The sequence below is a fragment of the Leptinotarsa decemlineata genome, unplaced genomic scaffold (genome assembly GCF_025532065.1).
Source record: "Leptinotarsa decemlineata unplaced genomic scaffold, Ldec_3_MD MMD2_tig00000199_RagTag_RagTag, whole genome shotgun sequence".
Classification (NCBI taxonomy): domain Eukaryota; kingdom Metazoa; phylum Arthropoda; class Insecta; order Coleoptera; family Chrysomelidae; genus Leptinotarsa; species Leptinotarsa decemlineata.
Genome location: NW_027412544.1, coordinates 9,079,955 through 9,099,180, shown reverse-complemented (window position 1 = coordinate 9,099,180; position 19,226 = coordinate 9,079,955). Strand labels below are relative to the sequence as shown.

General features: G+C 33.9%; 1 protein-coding gene across 2 annotated transcripts in view; it reads right to left on the bottom strand.

Moving 5' to 3' along the window:
- Positions 1-15,052, bottom strand: part of LOC111518159 (arrestin homolog) — a 472,237-nt gene extending 457,185 nt beyond the window's left edge. Inside the window, exons 1-2 of one of the 2 annotated variants that reach the window (XM_074172905.1) lie at positions 14,190-15,052; positions 14,087-14,140 (exon numbers count right to left, since the gene is read on the bottom strand). The gene's annotated coding sequence lies outside the window, so the exon portion shown is untranslated. Of the gene's footprint in view, positions 1-2,520; positions 2,823-14,086; positions 14,141-14,189 lie in introns of those variants that run through there. The other variant, XM_074172906.1, reaches the window with a different exon arrangement.
- Between the last annotated feature and the right edge of the window lie 4,174 nt (positions 15,053-19,226).

The window sequence follows — 19,226 nt, the reverse complement described above, 5'->3', positions numbered from 1 at the left end:
ATTTGCCTTCAATCGATATATATACCAGATCATTTATATATAATAAAAACAGCAAAGGCCCGAGGACAGATCCCTGCAGAAAACTGCTGGCAAGCTACAGTAATTCGTCTTTTAAGTTCTTCAATATCGGAAGTTGGGTTATATAAACAACGGAATTGAGATGCTCCCAAAGAAAGAAATCTAAGGGTTTTGAATGCGGTGATCTCGGAGGTCATTTAACTGCTCCCCTTCTGCCAATCCATGTTTCCGGAAATATCTCGTTTAACCACTGTCGGGCGGGAAAAAAATGAAGTGCAGCACCGTCCTGCTAGAAGTGTAACAGATCCTCTTGCAAAAGTTCATTACTCTCTGCATCCATTAAGTTTCTAGCTCGGAAGAAGAGAGGATCGATAGTCTCTTCAAGCATTTCAAGGTAAAGATTGCCAGTCAAGTTTACTTACAGAAATATTGGAACAATAATGGCATTTCCAAGAATACCAGCCCAAACATCAACTTTTTGCGGATGTTGTGTATCACTTTCCGAAAAATATGTGGGTTTTCGTCACTCCAATAACAACAATTTTATCTATTAACATTGCCACTCGGAAAAAAATAACACTCATCGCTGAAACAGATGTTTAACCAGAAAGGATGGTAATTGACTCGATGAGACATGATTTCACAAAACTCTATTCTTCTACCATAATCATCCTCGTGGAGCTCTTAAAGAATCTGCATTTTATAGGAATGAAATGTATGCATTTTCAATGCTTTTCTTACAGTCTCGCATGGCATTATCGTCTGTTTTGATACTGATCGTAAGGAGCTCGTGGGCTCTGCAGCAAATGTCTCCAAAACTTCAATTTGAGCTGCTTCAATCAGTACTCTGGGGTTATTTCTTTTTCATTTGTCACTGAACCAGTCTCATAAAACTTATTCACCAAATCAAGCACATTCCGGTGACTTACATTACAATTTGAATGTCTTTCGTTCAAGAGACATGCCGCCCTTCGTGCGCAATTTTCAACTTCTCCATAAATTATAATCATTTCAATTCTGTTTTGAAAAATGTATCGTTCAAATTTGCGAACCGATTTTTTGACTGAAAACAGAAACTTTTTATAGCAAAAGTAACAAAAAAGGACGGCTAGCTATCTGCACACTTTCTGAGATGGGTTTCAAAAATTCAACATTTACTAAACACGACTTTACTATCATCTACATTTTACTATTGGACTACTTTTTGATGTGAATTAATTGAAGCTAATGGCTAAAGTTACACCTAATAAAGGGTTGGAACGGTACCACCTAATATTCTCATCAGTTCTGGTCAAACCATGCATCTCAGTAAAGGCATACTAACAATCACTTATGTTAATTTAGAACGCTATTTTTGTAAAAATGCTCTCATCAAAAAATAATAAGTCAGGGTACCATCGGAAGCAGAATTGAACGCCAATCAAAATGATATGCTACTTGACCCCCCTTCCCATTTAAAAGGGGTTGAACAACGAGGGTTAAAAATAGTCCTTGAAAGTGCCCCATTTTACAATAAAATTGACCTGTTTTTTCGATTCTGCATATTTACTGGAAGAAAGATATTGAAGGTGGGAAATTTTCAAATTGACACCCTGTATAAATTAACAATGTGCCACATTTTCAGTGGCATCACAATTTATTTTGCACTCATTTCACTCAGTATCAACATATGGGGCTTCTAGAGACTTAGTTGCAAACTAATTTTCAGTGAATTAGGAATTATTACAATTTTTACAGTTGTTATATACCAAAACTTCAGATATCATAAAAATACATTACAAAATATTTCAGAATACGAGACCATACACCCTCAATAACACAGATTGAAGAAAATTTCAGATAGAGCAGTGAACGGTTCAATGTAATACCAATAGATTTCCGAAATATGAGATTTTCCAAGTTTTCAAAGAAATTGAAAGTAATATTGACAGAAAATGGCATATACAATTTTCATGACTACATCACGATTACAAAAATAAGAAACATTCTCAGTCCTCAAATAATTTATTAAGTAAAAAAAATTAAAAGTATCAACGTGCCTTTTTCAATTTGGAGCTTTTCCTTAAGTTGAAATACCGAAATTCTGACATGTGCATGAATTGTAAAACTCACGTCTGAAATAAATGAATTGAGAAATGAAATTTAATGAAATTCTGAAATCAAACACGGAATTTAATGAAAGTTAATCAAAAAGAAAGGTTGTGGCCCTTTTACACTTTTATACAAAAACATTCATTTAAAAAAATGGGAGGGAACTCCTTGACTGATTGATACATGATATAAACAAAAAAGTACAATTTTATATATCGAGGAAAAATATAAAACATTTTGGAACACAAAGTAGAAAATGTTTTCTGATAGTTAGTACACGTTTTCAGTGCTCTAAGATAATGAAAGATTAAAGGAACTGCAAGATCAAAAAAGTCCTACATAATTCCGAAATTAGATGCTAGACACGAAACTGAATGATAATTGCATACATCATATCCACCTTATACTTACCCGATTGAGTACATAATATATAATCAGTACACGCAACTTCTTAAGCCATTTTGGGCAACGATGCAGACCAAATAAAGCTCAAAAAGTAATCACAGATCCATATCTGAACTTTTTGCGATCGCAGCATAAATTATTTAATGCACGTTTGGCGATTCGAAACCGATTTCCATATCAATCAAAGTGCCGCCTGTCTCCGAATTTCAAAAAATTGCTTCCAAACGCGAACCTATTATTTTTATGTCACCACACAACTTCGATATTTCCCGCTGAATATTATTTTGGGAGATCTACCGCGCGCGGCGTCCCAATGCAAACTGAAAGACTGAAAATACAGGCAACCTGTAGTTCAGAAAAGCCGTGCGGCTCTTTTCCCCTATTTGGCGTAATCTGTAGAGTGCGCTAGGGTTAAAATATTGAATTTTTCCTTTCGTAGGGAGATGCAGAATTATTTTTAGAGGGTATCGTGTGATGACATGAATGAAATTATGTATTTGGAAATAAAAAGTGTGTTGAAAATGAGTCCTAGGTTTCAAAATTTCGTCCTTTTTAAAATCATTTCTTTCTATCAAACTTGTTACTACCTATAGCAGAAAATAATTCAGTATTTTCGACCCCTTTCCTTCTCCACTGTCATCATAGTGACGGAAAACTTATTCTCTCTTGAAAAGTTCCGTTTTTTAGGTTTTTAAAAATATGGAGTTGGATAGGATCATCAGTGCTTTCACTGAGCGTAAAATGTTCCAAAAGAAATTGAAAAATACTTATTTTTTCATTACTTGTTGTATTGTAAAGGCGATAAAAATAATATATGAAACAAGATACGAACATTCTTGCAGACCATTTTTTTAACTTTGAAAAATATGTCACAATACATGGTAAATCTACAGGAACTGCATCGATCGATTGTGGGAAAACTATAATTAGGAAAAATCTGAAAATTTAACAATATACTGAAGTCGATGGTAGCAACTCGGCTAAAATATTCTCACAATGGCACCACTTCCGGTTATACACGAAGTAGCTGTCAACTTCGTTATTTTGAATAAAACATCCTATATATTAATACATCTTTGGATTCTTCATCAGAATCTGAATACTTTTAGTGCATAATGTACTATATCTAAGTTCTACCGTTTTTGACATATTTAAGTTTTTATGTCAAAAATAATTTTTGCAGACCCTACAATAATTATCAATTTTTCCTATAAAAAACCGTTATCATTGTGTTTATGTGACATTTCGATAATTAATAATACAGGGTGGTCAAAAAAGAAAAATATAAATTAAATTTAATAATCCGTCTGAAGTGACTTTTTTCGAATGGAAACCCCACATTTTTATGATTCAACTGTATTAAGAAGCATTAAAAATACGGGTGACTTTGTATTTTTTAAGGACCAAAGACACGCACTACAGTGAAATCCTTAAAGCGCTCTAAGAGCGATGCCTGTGCGAAAGTAGAGATTCACATTGTATTTAAATCGCTGCATATTAAATCCATTTGAAAAAATGTTCCAAGGGAGTGTATTCCACATAAACGCAGTTCCCCAAATGAAAGAGTTCTCAAACAGTGAAGTTCGAGGTGTACTGAGTTGAATCTCAAAACGATGAGCAGCCACAGTCGGCTCTTGGTGGAATCAAATGTGCCAAGTCCCTTGAGCAATTCTCGTGAGAATATCTGTAGAAGAGAGACAATTCCCTAACCTTTCTGTGATGTTCCAGACTGTCAAAGTTGCAAGTAATGTTCGCGCCTCCAATCAGGCAGATGGCTCTTTTCTGGATAGAATCCAGCAGCTTCAGGGTATGCTTAGGGGCAGAGACATTTATCTTATCCGGCAAAACAGAAACCTTACCAAATACTGTTAAGGAGAGTATACAAAACTTCAAGAATTTTGGATATACAGGGCTATTCAAATTCGTTTCTGTACATGGGGATCTCGTAAACGATAAGAGATAGATTGTCGGTTAAAGTGTGGCAAAGTTGCGTATTTTAGAGATCTATTCAATGATGTGGAAAAATCAAATATAGCTCTTTTGGTTCTGGAAATATACAGGAAAAACTAAAAAATCCTAAATTATTTTTTGCCTATATCTTCTTTATTCGCATTCATATTGAAAATCTGTCCACATTTTGCTATTGGCACTTGATGTGAGCTATCAGAATATGTTCATGAATCTTTTATATAGGGTGTTATCTGACTTGGGCCACCCCCATCTTTTAATTTTTAAATACGGACCTGTATTTTTTGTTGTAGTTTTTGGATCGTAGACGTTCACTTTATACTGAGAAATTTAATTGTATATTATATTTCGGGATGTTTCGGTAATATTTGATTATAACTGGGTGAATTATTCTCTTCAAAATACGGCCCTGGAAATTGGTTGACTGAGTTAAATAAAAACACAATAGCAACTTTCACGTCTCCCTATGTACCGTAGAGTTTTTAGAGAGTTTTTTTTTCATTTCTAGGTACCTATTCATATTTTTTCATATTTCCATTGCTATGAGCGTTTTCTACAATTAACTTGGAATAAGAAAATCTTTTATGATTATCTGAAACATATCTACAACAAAAATATATTATATGTGTTTTTATGAGCAGAAAAAGAAATGGTAGCAATAATAACATCCGAAACGAACACTATAATTGTAATGAAAATTGAAATGAAGTAATTTATATACACAAAAAAATTAAGGGAGCAATAAATGTTCGAAGTGGAGTCCTTCCATTTCGAAACAAATGATGGGCCAATAAGATGGCTTGCAAGATAACCAGATCTTACTATTTTGGACTATTTTCTATGGGGGACATTAAAAAATAGGATTTACGCTGGCAGAGAAATAGAAAATGTGGAAGACTCCAGATTGAGGATTTTGAATGATTTCGCAACAATGCAGCAAATAAATGTGTTAAGGGCAATAAATAATATGAAAAAACTCCAATTCGAACATTTATTGCGCCATTATTTTTTTTGTGTATATAAATTACTTCATCTCAATTTTCATTACAATTCTCTCTCTATGATAATGGCTTATAGTGTTCATTTCGGATGTTATTATTGCTATCATTTCTTTTTCTGCTCATAAAAAGACATTTAATATGTTTTTGATGTGGATATGTTTCAGATAATCAATCATAAAATGTTTTCTTATTCGAAGTTCATTGTAGAAAACGCTCATAGCAATGGAAAAAATATGAATAGGTACCTAAAAATTAAAAAAAAACCCTCGAAAAACTTTACGGTACATGGAGAGACGTGAAACTTGCTATTGTGTTTTTATTCAACTCAGTCAACCAATTTCCAGAACCAAATATTACCGAAATATCCCGAAATATAAAATTGAATTTAATTTCTCAGTATGAAGTGAACGTCGACGATACAAAAAGTACAACAAAAAATACAGGTCCGTATTCAAAAATTCAAAGATGGGGGTAGCCCAAGTCAAATGACACCCTGTATAAAAGATTCATAGGCATATTCTGATAGCCCACATCAAGTGCCAATGGCAAAATATGGACAGATTTTCAATATGTCTGCGAATAAAGAAGATATAGGCAAAAAAATAATTTGGGATGTTTTGGTTTTTCCTGTATAACTCCAGAAACAAAAGAGCTATATTCGATTCCTTTATATCATTGAACAGGTCTTTAAAATACGCAACTTTGCCACAATTTAACCGACACTCTATCTCTTATCGTTTACAAGATCCCCATGTACAGAAACGAATTTGAATAGCCCTGAATAAGAGGCAATGTGCACAAAAATGATCAAAAAAAAAATTAGTTAGTTTGCAGCTGATTATTGACTACATGGTCATTATGTGGAGGCGCCTCACCGTGTTGGTAGAATTCATTTCTATGATCAGCCAGCGGCAAATTTTCTAGTTGGTCAATTTCAAAATTGTGTAAGCTGTTACGATAACGCTCACCAAAAAATTATTAAACGAGTTTTAGAAAAATTAAAAACTATCTTCACCTATCATTTAAATTGTCTTCATAAGTTCTAAGGCCACGACGGTGTCATTTCATATGACACAATAAACATTAAAAACTGAAGCCATTAATGGAAAAAGAAGAAGAATAAACATTAAATTGCCAGGACTCTTGAAAATTCAGTTCCTTAAATGAATGTACATTTGTGTCGCTCCAATAATGGCAATTTCGTCGAATAAAAATCCTATTTTTCGCAAAACTTCGCTTCATCCGTCCAGATGATATCCAAAAAAACATTTTCTTGAGATAAAAGTAATTCACAGAATTCAACTCTTTCTGAAAAGTCGGTATCTTCAAGATGTTGAACTTTGGAAAAGACACATGGATGAAACTCGGGTTTCGCAAAATTCTTATTTTTGATGCCTGAAATATTCCCTATCTATTCTAATGCTACTTGTCTGGTAGATATTTGTGGGTATGCCGCAGAATATCCCAAAATTGCAATTTCAATATTTTCATTGTTAACTACTGGTTCATTTTTCTGTACTCTTACTCGTACGGATCTAAAATTCTTGAAATTTTGTATAATTTTCTTGACAGTATTTGGTGATGGTTTCTTTTTTCCGGAAATCGGATCGCATATCGGGAAACGCGTCCTTGAAATAACTTTATCACAGTCTCCGTAAATAATAAATAAATTTAAATGATCTTCTTTTGTGTGATTTGAACAGAATTTAAAAACCGTATAGTAAGTATTCTATCAATAGAATAATATTAAATTGCAAATATTTCAAAAACTGCTAATTTTCAGAATAGATATATTTATACAAAGTTACCCTTATTTGTAATGCTTGATATAATGTAATCATGTATCAAATATCAATCAAAATCCAAAACTGGCAAGTCTCGGACCATATTTCAATGTCAGACCACCGCTGGCTGACTTATACGTAGCTCTGGCAACAATGACGAACTGGAAAGGTACACGGTATCTATCCACAACAAAATAGACATTGCCTACAAGGAATCCCGGTACGATTGCGCACAGCTGGTGTAGACCTCGAAGTAAGAATGGGTCAATTTAGGCTGGGCCTATGGCGGGAAGCGCTTACTGCGCAACCTTTGCTGCAGGCAAAAAACGATGCAATTGAACCCAGGTTTGTGTTTAATAAACCCTACAAAATACAAATCAAACACAACATAGAGTCAGGTGATACAAATGCAATACGGATTTATACTGACGGCTCAAAAACCAAAGAAGGTTCAGGGTGTGGAGTGTACTCCAGATCACTAAGCCTAAGAATTAAATGGGGAATGGGAAGAAATACCAGCGTGGTCCAAACAGAACAGGCTGGTATCTCAATCGCCACAAAAGAAATAACCAGGAAAGGAATTTCTGGCAAAAACATAACAATCTGCACTGACAGCAGACAAACCCTATTAGCCTTGAACAGACAACGTATAACCTCAGGGCTGGTACTAGAGTGTCACCAAAATTTAGCCAAAGCCTCGGTAGATAATAACATTATCCTGAGGTGGGTTAAAGGGCACGATAGGAGTAAAGGTAATCGCATTGCCGACTCTTTATCCAAGGAAGCGGCTGGACTAAGAAATTTAGGACCCAGTGGCACCTACGGCCTGATGACTTCGACAATTGCGAAAGTAGTTAAATGTTACACCCATGCTCAATCCTTAAAGAGATGGGATGGAATCACATCTCTATGGGGGACATTAAAAAATAGGATTTACGCTGGCAGAGAAATAGAAAATGTGGAAGACTCCAGATTGAGGATTTTGAATGATTTCGCAACAATGCAGCAAATAAATGTGTTAAGGGCAATAAATAATATGAAAAAACTCCAATTCGAACATTTATTGCGCCATTATTTTTTTTGTGTATATAAATTACTTCATCTCAATTTTCATTACAATTCTCTCTCTATGATAATGGCTTATAGTGTTCATTTCGGATGTTATTATTGCTATCATTTCTTTTTCTGCTCATAAAAAGACATTTAATATGTTTTTGATGTGGATATGTTTCAGATAATCAATCATAAAATGTTTTCTTATTCGAAGTTCATTGTAGAAAACGCTCATAGCAATGGAAAAAATATGAATAGGTACCTAAAAATTAAAAAAAAACCCTCGAAAAACTTTACGGTACATGGAGAGACGTGAAACTTGCTATTGTGTTTTTATTCAACTCAGTCAACCAATTTCCAGAACCAAATATTACCGAAATATCCCGAAATATAAAATTGAATTTAATTTCTCAGTATGAAGTGAACGTCGACGATACAAAAAGTACAACAAAAAATACAGGTCCGTATTCAAAAATTCAAAGATGGGGGTAGCCCAAGTCAAATGACACCCTGTATAAAAGATTCATAGGCATATTCTGATAGCCCACATCAAGTGCCAATGGCAAAATATGGACAGATTTTCAATATGTCTGCGAATAAAGAAGATATAGGCAAAAAAATAATTTGGGATGTTTTGGTTTTTTCTGTATAACTCCAGAAACAAAAGAGCTATATTCGATTCCTTTATATCATTGAACAGGTCTTTAAAATACGCAACTTTGCCACAATTTAACCGACACTCTATCTCTTATCGTTTACAAGATCCCCATGTACAGAAACGAATTTGAATAGCCCTGAATAAGAGGCAATGTGCACAAAAATGATCAAAAAAAAAATTAGTTAGTTTGCAGCTGATTATTGACTACATGGTCATTATGTGGAGGCGCCTCACCGTGTTGGTAGAATTCATTTCTATGATCAGCCAGCGGCAAATTTTCTAGTTGGTCAATTTCAAAATTGTGTAAGCTGTTACGATAACGCTCACCAAAAAATTATTAAACGAGTTTTAGAAAAATTAAAAACTATCTTCACCTATCATTTAAATTGTCTTCATAAGTTCTAAGGCCACGACGGTGTCATTTCATATGACACAATAAACATTAAAAACTGAAGCCATTAATGGAAAAAGAAGAAGAATAAACATTAAATTGCCAGGACTCTTGAAAATTCAGTTCCTTAAATGAATGTACATTTGTGTCGCTCCAATAATGGCAATTTCGTCGAATAAAAATCCTATTTTTCGCAAAACTTCGCTTCATCCGTCCAGATGATATCCAAAAAAACATTTTCTTGAGATAAAAGTAATTCACAGAATTCAACTCTTTCTGAAAAGTCGGTATCTTCAAGATGTTGAACTTTGGAAAAGACACATGGATGAAACTCGGGTTTCGCAAAATTCTTATTTTTGATGCCTGAAATATTCCCTATCTATTCTAATGCTACTTGTCTGGTAGATATTTGTGGGTATGCCGCAGAATATCCCAAAATTGCAATTTCAATATTTTCATTGTTAACTACTGGTTCATTTTTCTGTACTCTTACTCGTACGGATCTAAAATTCTTGAAATTTTGTATAATTTTCTTGACAGTATTTGGTGATGGTTTCTTTTTTCCGGAAATCGGATCGCATATCGGGAAACGCGTCCTTGAAATAACTTTATCACAGTCTCCGTAAATAATAAATAAATTTAAATGATCTTCTTTTGTGTGATTTGAACAGAATTTAAAAACCGTATAGTAAGTATTCTATCAATAGAATAATATTAAATTGCAAATATTTCAAAAACTGCTAATTTTCAGAATAGATATATTTATACAAAGTTACCCTTATTTGTAATGCTTGATATAATGTAATCATGTATCAAATATCAATCAAAATCCAAAACTGGCAAGTCTCGGACCATATTTCAATGTCAGACCACCGCTGGCTGACTTATACGTAGCTCTGGCAACAATGACGAACTGGAAAGGTACACGGTATCTATCCACAACAAAATAGACATTGCCTACAAGGAATCCCGGTACGATTGCGCACAGCTGGTGTAGACCTCGAAGTAAGAATGGGTCAATTTAGGCTGGGCCTATGGCGGGAAGCGCTTACTGCGCAACCTTTGCTGCAGGCAAAAAACGATGCAATTGAACCCAGGTTTGTGTTTAATAAACCCTACAAAATACAAATCAAACACAACATAGAGTCAGGTGATACAAATGCAATACGGATTTATACTGACGGCTCAAAAACCAAAGAAGGTTCAGGGTGTGGAGTGTACTCCAGATCACTAAGCCTAAGAATTAAATGGGGAATGGGAAGAAATACCAGCGTGGTCCAAACAGAACAGGCTGGTATCTCAATCGCCACAAAAGAAATAACCAGGAAAGGAATTTCTGGCAAAAACATAACAATCTGCACTGACAGCAGACAAACCCTATTAGCCTTGAACAGACAACGTATAACCTCAGGGCTGGTACTAGAGTGTCACCAAAATTTAGCCAAAGCCTCGGTAGATAATAACATTATCCTGAGGTGGGTTAAAGGGCACGATAGGAGTAAAGGTAATCGCATTGCCGACTCTTTATCCAAGGAAGCGGCTGGACTAAGAAATTTAGGACCCAGTGGCACCTACGGCCTGATGACTTCGACAATTGCGAAAGTAGTTAAATGTTACACCCATGCTCAATCCTTAAAGAGATGGGAGGGAATCACATCTCTTTAAGGCCACTGACTGGCCACTGTCAACTAAGGAAACACTTCCATAATATGGGGCTAGTGGATGTGTGAACAGGATGATGAGACTGTCAGGCATGTCCTGTGCGAGTGCCTGGAGTTATCGTCAATAAGAGAGTGTGTTCGGCGAGTCTTAGCCTACACCTGCCGATATAAAGGAGATGTCTCACAGCGAGCTGTCCACCTTCCTGGAAAGGACAGGATGGACGATGACCTAGGAGGACAACCCCTTGGGAGGATGTACAATGGGTCACATGTGGCCTAAGTGCTGTGGGCTTACACTCACCCTCCCTGCTCTACAGATACAGATAATGTAATCATAAAAATGTGGGTTTCCATTTGAAGAAAGTCCCTTTAGACGGTTTATTAAATTTCATTTATATTTTTTTTGACCACCCTGTATTATTAATTATCGAAATTCCATATAAAGTATATTAGATTTGGTTCCCCTCCACAAGAAACCCGACCAAAACATAATAATAAAGGTTTCCTTATAGAAAAAATTGATAATTATTGTAGGGCCTACGAACATTATTTTTGACATAAAAACCTGAATATGTCAAAAACGGTTAGACTTAGATATAGGGCATTATGCACGAAAAGTATTCATATTCTGATGAAGAATCCAAAAATGTAATAATAATATAGGATGATCTATTTAAAATAACGAAGTTATTTTAAATAGATCATCCGGTATAACCGAATGTGACGCCATTTTGAGAATATTTCAGACGAGTTGCCCCCATTGACTTCAGTATATTGTCAAATTTTCAGATTCTTTCTAATTATGGTATTCCCACAATCGATCGATGGATTTCCTGGAGATTCACCCTGATGAAACTCGAATATTTTCGAAACGGGTGAACGTTTCAAAAATCACTGAGACCCATAACTAAAAATCTTCAGAGGAACTCAGAAAAACGTAAATTTTTAAGACCAAGTGATTTTTTTTAACGCTCTCCCACGGCCCCAGCTCATATTTGAAATGTTTTCTCGAGTAGAACATCTTCTTAGAGCGTCAGCAACTTCAAACACAATGGAGGCGAAGACAACATGTGAGAGACAACTTTGAGTTAGGGCCGTATCTGTCCGGTACAGTACACTAGATTTTAGTTTAATTTAATTAAATAAACATTTTCTGATCATATAAGGAATTTAAAAAAAACTGAAATCACCAAGGACCATCAACTGATCATTTCTAACAAAGCATTCGAATTTGGCTACCAGTCAGTACATTTTTAAAAGGTTTTATTTAACTTGCCCTGTTTATTTGGTTGGGTCAAATTTAGTAATTAAAGTTTGACCCTCTTCCTGCCGACAGATGGATTTGAAATTTGGAACACATATTTAGTTTTGATGTCAATACAATTTAATGAATTATGTATCATTGTAAATCCAAAATAGCCGCAGCTACAAAATGACGGATTACATATTTTTTCACAACTACCTCAATATGGGTATCAAATGACAAGGCTTAAGTACTAGGATAGTAGTAGGTACACTATGAAAAAGACGTAAATTCTAGATGGCCGCAACTACGAAATGACGGATTACATATTACCTTGTAATACTGAGGCAGTGAATGAAGTAAACAGAATGAAAAGAATTGAGTAACAAAATTAGAAACTAAAAACTTGAAAATGAAATCTGTAAAAAAATGTTTTATACTTAACGACTTTATTGAGGAAAAGATAATAATGATTTAGATAATGTACTAAAAACTAACATATAATTCGGAAGGTCCTAGGTAGCAATCATCACACCACTCTCCTCAACAATCTACGGTTTTGATCAGATAAAACAATAAAATCGTTAGGCGTAGTATTTACTTGTTAACTCAGGTCACGCTACGCCGAACAATTTATTATTATTTTTATTTGATCAATACCGTATATTGCTGAGGGGAGTGGTGTGATGAATTATTTTTTAATTTTTAGTACATTATCTACATCATTCTTATCATTTTTCAAAATATTTTTTCAATTATTTCATTATTTACTATAAATATACAATATCGATCAAATGGTTTCTGGAAAATTGTAGAAGAAGAATTGTAAAATCAAGATAGAGTTAAACAAAACAAGAATATGAAGAATAACTCATATAAGAAGTGCCTGAATTACACCTTATAACTTTCTTGTTGAAGATTCACCTAAGACTAGTACCTCCCAATTGTATATTTAGACCATACCCATTTCTTTATACTTAATTGAAACATTACACATGAACATTACACAAAAATTAACAAATATCTTCAAACCCTTGAACATCAACATCACTTACAAGCTGAACACGAAAATAGCACAAAAAATAAACAGCTATGAAAAAGAAGAAGGCAAAAACCTAAACGGTGTGTACAGCATACAATGCTTGGACTGTAACAAATTCTATATCGGCCAAACCAAGAAAAAACTGATCCAAAGTTACGACGAGCAGAAAAAAGCATACATAAACCCAATAACAAATCAAACCACGGAACACGCGCCATAGAAAACAAACATAACTTTCCCCCACCAGAAAAAATCAAACTCATAAAACAAGTCAATAAAAGAACCCATATGAACATCTGGGAAAATTTGAACATCCGGGAAAATTTGAACATCCATAAATTCAAGTCATAATTCACTTATCTAGGAACAAATACAAATCAAAACACAACAAGCCCTAACATTCAATATACTCCACTAAACAATACACATTCCTATAAACAATGAACCTAGAGAAACCCCCACACAAAGGATATTACCTGATGTAACCCAGGTAGAGACAAATTTATATAGACATCCGGATGAAAGGAGAGGACAATACCTGAATTAAGGCGTATAAAAGAATAAAGAAGAAGATAAAACGTTCAGTTTGAGTAGAACCATGCTATCGAAAGCGCTCGCATATAATAATTAGAAGTTGTTAAGGCTTCAAATCCTTTTCGTGAAGAACTGTTAATATTAAAACATTGAAAAAAATAAAGGAAAACTATTTGCATCAATCAATTTATAGGAACTAACGGGACTCAATCAAACAGGTTCAAAAGACAAACTTACCCTATTTCACAAATCGCCGAGCTTTCGTTTCTGAATAGAGACTTCGTCAGGACGCTAAAATGAAATACAATAGAAAAGAACTAAAAAAATGGGCAATACTTACAAGTAATCTGAGTTTTACCATTGAATATTGATGAAAACATTTTACAAAATTGGCGCATTGATGTTAATGTCATAATTTTCGGATATCTGATATTAGTAATGTCATATTCAAAGCTTACTGTAATGACATTATCATTGAAGAGATTTCTATTTCATAAATGATCATTGAATGAATTTTATACAACGTCTGACTATTTCAAATTGAGAATATTACAGAGATTTATCTATGTCTAGTAAGTAATTGTAAATTATAATCAGACTTTCAATGTATGTTTTTTTGTTCATATTATTAGGATTTTTGCTAATAAGGACCATTTCGTGAAAAAGCCTTTTGGGGATATTTTTTCTGAATATGGGTATTTGTTACCTTCCACAATCTGAAAAATATAAAAATTATAATGGAGAACTTTATACAAGTGTAGAAGGGCAAACTTTTTAGTTTACCCCGATAAGTAACTGCGTGAAAATTAAAGTATTTTTCACAAAGAAAAATCTTCTATTTATCAGTAACTTGTCGTATTTAACAATTTTGCCTATCAAAAAAATTATTAAGAAATAATACTTATCCTTTACGTGTCAGATGCCAAAATATGCCTCCGTCTTCAGAAATGGATAAAAAATTCGAATATATTCGCAGTTATCCCTTTTTTGATAGCTTATTTCTTTACTTCTTCGACAGATGTCAAAGAAGTTTTGAAATATGAAATTATGTCAATGGTGTTGATTGACAACTGAAACATTCGATGTAATACAATGTACTCTCCGATATCAGTTTGTTGCCATTTCGCCACTATCCTAAGTTTTCTTCAAGATGGGTAGCCAAGTACGTATAATTATAATATTATATTATAATATAATTATAATTTTTATATTTTTCAGATTATGGAAGGTAACTAATATCCAAAAAAAAGTCGATAGAAAACAGATTTTTCCTCCACAAAAAATGACTTTCGTTGAATATAAATAAAAGGCTTTTTCACGAAATGGTCCTTATTAGCAAAAATCGTAATAATATGAACAAAAAAACATACATTGAAAATCTGACTATAATTTACAATTATTTACTAGAAATAGACAAATCTCGGTAATATTCTCAATTTGAGAAAGTCACACGTTTTATAAAACTCATTCGATGAGCATTTATGAAATAGAAATATTTTCAATGATAGATTTTGACGATTTGAACTCAAAAAATTATCAAAATTTGTCTGCGTGAGTAATCGGCTATAATATGAAAGTACTGTAATTACAACTTTCAGTAGAACGTTACCAACACTAATTATGAAATATCGTTTTACTTTTTATCGTTACAAATGTTCATTTCTCGTATTATTTACTTAATAATTAATTTTTTGAATTTAATTGATTCATGCATTTGCTGAACACATTAAAAAATATTTTTAATATAATTTCTTCTATTTCAGATGATTTTACATGAATAGAGTTGTAGTTTGAATAGGTAAAAGAGACTAATGAAATAATTTGAAGCTTTAATTGATTCTGGAGAAAAAATAATTTCAGAGTATTGCAAAAAGGAACGCCAATTTACTATTTATTGTACTAAAAAATAATCAAAATACATGCACAATTATGAAAAAAAACATTTTTATTCAAAAGTCATTGGAATATGGTTTTCAAGTAAATTCAACAAATGTTTCAATTCCTCATATAATTTCGACCTTTGGATAAACTGTTATAGTTATTTATACGACTGTTTAATTAAGAAAAGAGAAATGAAACTTTATATGTTTTTTACCACTTTTATTTGTAACTAACGTTACTGCAGTTTCGTCCTATACGGATATTTTCAAACTTATACAATAATTGTTGTATAAGTAACGGCTACAGCCATCAATTTATTGACTGTTTAATTATAATGAAACAATCGGTCGGTCGGTAGCCAAGCGGTTCGGCGTGGGTGCTTTGTACACTCACTCGAATTGACTGCCGTGTTGGTCGGTGGTTCAAGCCCTAGTCTGAACGATCGATCTTCACTTGCTACCGTCCAATCCGTGTTAGGAATCACACGTTAAAAGGTAAGACCTCGTTAATCCTTAGCTCGCACAAGTTTCGAGTTTTGAGGGTTGTCGTTCGTAGGGGTGCAACAGTTGGTTAACGGAAAAACAGATTTATTTTAAACAGAATAAAAGTCACTTTCTGAAAATAAATTTTGAAATTAAATTTCAATGAATATATTTAAATGACTGTCAAAGTTTTTTCATGAAACATCCTTGCTAATAAATGTATATTTTCTTCTGTCTGAAAATATAGTAAATAACTTTCCATGCTGAATATTTTTCTATGAATTATAAAGATTATTATATTTTGATATTATTGAAACTGTTGAATATTTCCAACATGCATTTAATTTAAAATCTGGTTACAATTTTTGTGCAAAACTTTCTCAGAGAAGTATCATTTTATTTCATCAATCTTCTTAAAAAGAGAAAGAGTTAAATTTTTTGATGATTTATGGAGTTTGTTGTATTTGAAGAATGCATTTAAAATGGTTGTTGATAATTTTAATTCGGCGCTGACATCGAGCGGATACATCAAGAACTTAAGTAAAGTGTTACATATGATATGGCAACATGCTAGTTCATAATTGTAGTAGTTTAACAAAAAATGAATTGTTTTTTGGTGCCCCAATTTTTTAATTTCAAAGATACATTTTGTAAATACAATCACTCAGCGCAACTGCAAAAAATGATGATCATGGAATATTAGCAAAAATATATTTACGTCAGACTGTGAAACAGAAATGGCTGAATTGAAAGACTTCAATGCTTTTAGGTATTCAAAAAAATTTCCAGCATATGTTCCTTGGAATATTGCATAAGCAAATAATATCGATTAGTATTGTGTGAACTCCGTCTCTAATTTATATGAACATATATAGGGTATTCCAACAGGGACTTCCGAACTTTGAAAATTGATAACAGCTATCTTGTTGAAGCTACATTTGTCAAATTAGTTGTCAACTATTCAGTCCGTTTGCTTCGCTCATTTTACGGTCGCCATAATCGTCTTACCGAAAGGACTATTTGCAATGTGGTAGATGAATTTGAGTCCACTGGTTCAGTAAACGATCGACCAACACCCGTACGTCGACGAAACGCACTGTCTGTGAGAGTGTGCAAGAGAGTCCGAAGCAGTCGATTTCACGTCACTCACGTGACGTGAAATCGACTTTGTATGGGTCTGCACCCATACAAAATTCAAATGACCCAGGAACTGAAGGTAAACATGTGTACGCTGAATGGGCTCTGGAGCAGTTGGCAACTGACCCTAATTTTCATCGAAAAATCAACTTCAGCGATGAGGCCCTTTTGTGGATGAATGTGTACGTGAACAAACAAAATTGTCGAATTTGGGGCGATGCCAATCTACATGAGATTCAAGAGCGTCCAATGCATCCTGAAAAAGTCACTGTTTGGTATGGATTTTGGTCTGGCGGCGTCGTCAGTCCATATTACTTTGAGAACGACGTTGACCAGGCCATTACTGTCAACGGCGAGCACTGTAGACCGATGATTACCAACTTCTTTTAGCCTGAATTGGATGATCTAGACACCAACGACAAATAAATTGATACAAATTCTGAGTAAATGACTAGTTTTTTGTTAAGCAAGATTTCGGGTTGATCTACAACTTGAGTATTTTTAAAATGGGAAATATTTATGTAGCAAGAACTGCCAAAAAGCTATGGTGATATTCAATAAATTGAGGTTCAACAAACATTACCTCTCACGAATATTATTTAATAAACGTATTCAAAAAACACTTTATTGTGAGATTTTAACTAAATACAGATTTTCGCCATACAATGGCTTCTTCGGGAGTGTCTTTACTAACTATATTCTACATATTCAACACTTTATATACCTAATTTCACAATTTAACACACCTGAATAAGAAACACGTGTTGCGTTTTTGTAAAATTGTTCAGTAAAAATCTCACAATGAACAGTTTTTTGAATACGTTAACGTATTGGTTGGAACAAATATTAGAGGTTAGTAAATTTGGAACCATTTACTGATTAATGGCCAACAATGGGCTTACGATAGAAAACATTCAATGACTTAACTACTATAAACCACTACTGGCCCAATGTTGGTTATTTGGTGAAAGCCTGCAACTGAAGGACATATATTAGCCCATTGACAATTTGCCAACACAGGCACTTTCCCATCATAAACTTCAATGGGCCGCACTTTTGCCATCGTTGTATTGTTTGTTGGGTTATTATGGATTTTCATCAAGTATCGGCCAATTCCATTATATATATATATATATATATATATATATATATATATATATATATATATATATATATATATATATATATATATATATATATTATAAAAAAGCATTTTATTCGACATTAATAATAGATTTTGACCTATTTTGAGCAAGCCCGAAAATTTTTAATTTGATCCTTGTATTATCTCACATTGCATTTAATGTGATGCATAAAGGTCTCTGCCCACTATACCGTACCAAACCATGACCATGCTAGGAGCGTATCAGACACAGAAAATACACGGTCTACCTTGCCCTCTGAAATGGATCAACCATGTTATAAGCCCGTAAGCAACACGTATAATGACCGTATCATACGGGTATAATGACCGTTAGATACCCGTTTGACAACTGTAGGTAATGTAAAGTATTGTATGTTATTCCGGTTTATTCATCAGATCAGTGTAGTGTGAACGTGTAGAAGGGTTTACCACGAAGAACGATTATGGCTATGAGATTATCTACATTTCAATGGAATGTATTGCTGGATAAAATGATTTACAATCAGATTTACTGCCAGAGACCTACGGTTTAGCGACGTCACGTACCATGCACGTTGCATATCAGCACCGCAAAATATTCTCGACTCTAATACTGTCATGACACGTGCATAGCACTAGACCGGTCCGGCACGTAGGGCCGTAGGGCCGGACCGGTCTAGTGTGCGTTGGTTCATATAAATCGTATGAAAGAATATTTTTTAGCATGTGCCGGTACGTTTACGGTCATGGTTTG